Source organism: Haliotis rubra, unplaced genomic scaffold, assembly GCF_003918875.1.
Source record: "Haliotis rubra isolate DU_JTF1 unplaced genomic scaffold, ASM391887v1 Scf961, whole genome shotgun sequence".
In the NCBI taxonomy this organism is placed as follows: domain Eukaryota; kingdom Metazoa; phylum Mollusca; class Gastropoda; order Lepetellida; family Haliotidae; genus Haliotis; species Haliotis rubra.
Window position 1 is genome coordinate 259,551 of NW_025767703.1, and position 6,001 is coordinate 265,551.

Here is a 6,001-nt window from a genome sequence, read left to right on the forward strand (position 1 = left end):
GTTTATTTTGAAACATCTTGTAGGCTTTATGAGTCAATGAAATATAGCGAAATTGCACACTGAGAATGCAGACTTATCCGTCTTTGGCACCAACTCGAGGAAAGTCAGTTTGAGTGTCACATGGAGATGTGTGGTGGCGCTGAAGTCAACACCTCGTGTTACCATCGGGGGCATCCAGAACTGCACGTCATTGCCTCGGCATTGAACGAATAAGTCTCAGAATCTCGTGTTGCCCAATCGCAGCCCACTCTGTCTGTAGTGCCTGTGCGAGTTGCTGAAGTGTCTGGGGCTGAGGGTTACGGCGTCGCACCCGTCTGTCCTGGGCATCCCACAGATGCTCGATCGGGTTTAAGTCCGGTGATATTGAGGGCCGGCACATTGATGTTGTGGTTCTGGAAGAAGTCTCTAGTGTGACGTGCTGTGTGTGGCCTGGCATTGTCCTGTTGAAACACCTCCCTCTGTCGATCATTGATTGGAAGGAGGTGTGGGAGTAGGTTTTCGTTACAGTACCGTTGAGCTGTCAGGTTGCCCTGGATCATCACCAAATCACTTCTCCTACGGCAGGTGATCTCTCCCCACATCATAACACTTCCCTGGCCGAATCTGTCCACCTGGGGAACGCAAGCATCGGCGAAACGTTCACGTCGACGTCTGTACACCCACCATTCTGCCATCGCTTCATTCCAATAGAAATCGTGATTCATCACTGAACCAGATTCTACGCCATTTGCAGAGCGTCTGTTTCTGTGACTCTTTTCACCCGCTTTTCCATAGCTTAAGATTTTAACTTCTGCCGGGGCCGTCACTTCTCAACAACCCACTAACAACCCCTCCTCTAAAAAGCCAACTCGCCACTTCAAATTCACTTCCTTGAGCGATGGACTGGTTGCGTTTGCAAAAATGTTTTTGTAATTGTCATGGAACCAAAATCGTGTATATCCGAAATGCCATCTTAAATAACAGATAATTGCGGATTAATTCATAACAGAATGTTTACGCAAAAGCATCACTTATACATATCGGTACAATTATTTACTTCCATACTTCCACACTTACTTTCTGTGTTCTTCGTAACACATCGCACACTCCCCACACCTTTCCTTGCAAAGGTGGTCACGTGATCACGTTTCACTCACAAATTCCAAGAAAGCAATCGGAACGTTTGACGTTGTTCATAGATTCCTCGTGATATAGTAGCGCTGTTTATTGTTTTTGCATTCTGAACCAATCCTCCCTTTCCGTAAACTGTTGAGGCAACACACTGTCACCAACAATGCTGGTCTGCCCGCCTCTTCACCTCAGTGCTTCTGACACACATATACTGAGAGAAACAAATATGGGATAGCATAAAATTTCAGATGTTAATCACGTCAAACATAACAGAGTTGATTCATTGTTTTCAGTTTAAATAAAGAAAAGTTGTATCGAATATGTCCCGGATGTCTTCTCGGAACTGTCTGGCAACGCCTGGGCATACTTCCAATCAGTGCTTATTGTATATATTATAGGTCAGGGTATAGACCCGATCCTTTATTTTTGTCCGATGGTGCAAGTTTTAGTACAAATAATCAAGCAGATTGAAACATAGACACTGCTAAGTATTTTCCGACATTAATGTTAGTCGGTCCTGCTGTTACAATTGTAAAGGAAGCCAAATTCATGGATAATATTTTCCTTCATCATTTTGCTTTTCGGCCTCATATGGCATACTCAAAGAACAAATTCCAGAAGGCTCTCTATATCTTACAAATTGTTTCAAAATTAAAATATATAGAGAGGATCGGAAAACCAACCTCCAACATAACAGAGCGTTTCTAAACAGAGGTACATAATATGTATAATAATGGTCCTTTAAATTTCCCCAAAATTGAATGCTATCTTATCCCAATTGAACAGACCGACGCTCATGCAGTAGATCACTTGATTGCCTGGTCCATTATGAATATTGATGAGTATTGTATAAGCTATTTGGTCATAGAGCATCCAGCAGCTCGGTAATTGAATCATGTGTCGTGTCAAAAATGCGCACAATAAATGTCCACGTACATTATTGTTTAACCAACTATCATTAAAGTAATCAGGATGGTTGAAAAGACATCGCATGAGTCTGTATTAGTGTGGATTTCACTAAATATACTGCCTTAAAGCAACGTTATTCATATGTGTATGTTACATATATATGTATTAGAACACAAGCTGATACTCAGATGAACACACATATTGATTAGTATTCACCTGAAGCAGTTGGGCTACACAATCATAGATATCTATTTTAAACCTTGTAGACTGACTGACTGAGTTTAGTTTCACACCGCTTTTAGCAATATTCCAGAAATATCACGGCGGGGGACACCAGACATGGGCTTCACACATTGTGCCGGTGTGAGAAATCGAACCCGGGTCTTCGGCGTGACGAGCCAACGCTTAACCACTAGGCTACCCCACTGCCCCAAACCTTGTAGAAAACTTGGTACATTACAGTGCAGTGTATGAGAAGGAATTTACCTGACCTTCTTATAAGATGACCCCCACATATGTAGGCTTATGTGGAATATACATCATAATATTATTAATACGGGTTTTAGTATCGAAAACGTGCACAAACAATCCAACGCCGAGTTAGTGAATGAGTGTTGTTAACAACCTGGTCAGCCATGTTATTGGTAGCGCTCTGTAACAGAAGCTTAACTCCAGTCTTCAATAGAGTGAGTGAGTGCTTTCCCGCCTTATACCATATACAAACAATCTAGTGGTCGAGTGCGTGAGTGAGTGAGTGTATCTGCCAGAGTCAGCAATGATATATGCGATGCTCTGCAACAGAACCTTGTTCAAATAATCTAGTGGTCGAGTGCGTGAGTGAGTGAGTGTTTCTGCCAGTCAGCAATGATATAGGCGATACTCTGCAACAGAACCTTGTTCAATCAATCCAGTGGTTGATATAATGAGTGAGTGAGTGTTTCTGCCAGAGTCAGCAATGATATGGGCGTAGCTCTGCAACAGAACCTTGTTCAAACAATCCAGTGGTTGATATAATGAGTGAGTGTTTTTCACCATAACCAACAAGATTGTGTGTACTGAAAGAGTTTATGGATCAGACCAGTTATCAATCGCTACTTTTCTTCTTTCATGCAAAGACCATCCGTGGTCTAGTGGTTAGCGCGTCCGCCCGGTGCGTGGAAGGTCCCGGGTTCGATCCTCGGCCGCGTCAAACCAAAAAACGTTGAACTATGGTACTTGTTCTTCCCTGCCTGTTGAGCACTATTTTTCCACAGTGTCAAAGTAAAATCGTTTATAGAAACATTCAAAATGTGATATGAACATGGATGTAAGTACAAACAAAATAATTGAAATCACATTTCTACTTGGATATCCTAATCAAAACATTGATCTTAAAAAGTATGTGTCCAACATGTATATATATTTACCACTGTACATGTATGACAAAAAAATACATTTAGAACTATATTTAGAACATCTATAAAAAGTGTTTAGACAAAACTATGCTATTTTATGAACTACATTTATGGCCAAGTCAATCCATACGTTCTACGAAAATGGACTAATTGCTGAATGTTCTGGTGTCATTTATGTGTTTGTATGGCATCAGATGATAACATAAATCACCTGATCATTTCCATCACCTTAAATCGCTTGCCCGGTGGCCGTGGCAAGTACATTTCATGTTGTATTTCCCTTGATAAGCCGTGGTCCTGTTGTTGTATTTTAATTGAGTTCTTGGAGAGTTAAGTCAGGGCCAGCAGCTTCTAAAGTCTGTAGGTCCTCGTGGCTCAATTGTATTCTAAATAGTGCCGCTTCCTTTTGATACACTGGTTTTGGGGGGTCTGTCTATATAGGTCGTCCGATGGGATAGCCGTGTGGGATATACACTGCGAAAGTAATATTATAATTGGTAGTATATAAAACGTTTCAAAATAATATGTTACGAACACATTCCCGTTACACATAAAAAGAAATCCACGCGAACATGAACTCACACACTTTCCGCAATGCCTTTGAGATTCGTGATAAGTCTGTCATACACACCCTGAAACAGACATACCCATTGCAGCCCAGGAAAGTCTACAAGATGTGGCAAGTCTAGATCATCACAGCCTATGAAAAGGAAAAACATATCTTTTTATTTTATTTTATTGATATGGTTGAGAAACTGTTATTATTTTCTGTAAATAAGATCATTTCAAAGATCAGATGTTAGGTGTCTGGTTTTGAAAGTCCTATGTTTTGCCACTAGGTACTGCCAGGTCGGTGTATTGTATCCGTAAACACATGTAAGCTACAGGTTGTTTGAAGGAACAATTGCTCTCTAAATAGATATGTATAAAAATATATATCCTGTATACAAGCTGCATATCTTTACATAAGTTGATAAGACTGCAATTGTTCCCCTTCTTATTCACACGAACAATTTCAACCAGCTTTGTTAATGTTCCTGTCTTGTATGTTCTGTATAATTTTCCTTCCCCCTACAAGTCCTCCTCCCCCCCCCTCCCACACACACATCCTTACCCCAACGCCCCTCCTCCCCCTGAATACCACAGGACAAGTACGCACATGTCCATCGGTCCTCACTTTATCACTGAATGAACAAATTTCGTGTGCGTTTGTCTTTACACTAGAACATAGACTAGAGCTTGCAATATTTCCCAAGCAAGACAGATTAATTAGACATACAGGTGAATGCATTGATATGGTCCGTCTGAATTGAAGTCTCAGATAGGGTAATCTATTAAATTTTATTACTTATCTTAACAGTGTTACCGCCACACATACATGGCTCAGTTTGAAGGATGGCGGAGTTATACCCCTTTCTTTCTGCGTGTTTTACACCTCTCTGTCGTGTTTTCATTGGAGAAAATGATGAAAAGTCAGTTTTTTTGTTTGTTTTCATTTCGAGTATGTGAGAAATACTTGACCTTGAAATCCGTTTGATATATCATCAGTCTGTTTAGAAATCTGGTCAGTATCTACAGTTTATATTAACCTTTCAAATGAACATTTAGATGTTCACCTTCCAGAAATATTTTTTTTTTACATAAGTGACTTTGATCTCTTTGACTACTGGACAAAAAGTGGAGTATACAGTCAATATAGCCTATCAACGCCAGAGAACAACCAGTCTCCACTATCCGTCGTTAAACTGGAGTATACAGTCAATATAGCCTATCAACGCCAGAGAACAACCAGTCTCCACTATCCGTCGTTAAACTGGAGTATACAGTCAATATAGCCTATCAACGCCAGAGAACAACCAGGCTCCACTATCCGTCGTTAAACTGGAGTATACAGTCAATATAGCCTATCAACGCCAGAGAACAACCAGTCTCCACTATCCGTCGTTAAACTATAGTCAATATAGCCTATCAACGCCAGAGAACAACCGGTCTCCACTATCCGTCGTTAAACTGGAGTATACAGTCAATATAGCCTATCAACGCTAGAGAACAACCAGGCTCCACTATCCGTCGTTAAACTGGAGTATACAGTCAATATAGCCTATCAACGCCAGAGAGAACAACCAGGCTCCACTATCCGTCGTTAAACTGGAGTATACAGTCAATATAGCCTATCAACGCCAGAGAACAACCAGGCTCCACTATCCGTCGTTAAACTGGAGTATACAGTCAATATAGCCTATCAACGCCAGAGAACAACCAGTCTCCACTATCCGTCGTTAAACTGGAGTATACAGTCAATATAGCCTATCAACGCTAGAGAACAACCAGTCTCCACTATCCGTCGTTAAACTGGAGTATACAGTCAATATAGCCTATCAACGCCAGAGAACAACCAGGCTCCACTATCCGTCGTTAAACTGGAGTATACAGGTCAATCCGTCGTTACTAGCCAATATATCAACGCTAGAGAACAACCAGTCTCCACCTATCAACGCCAGAGAACAACCAGTCTCCACTATCCGTCGTTAAACTGGAGTATACAGTCAATATAGCCTATCAACGCCAGAGAACAACCAGGCTCCACT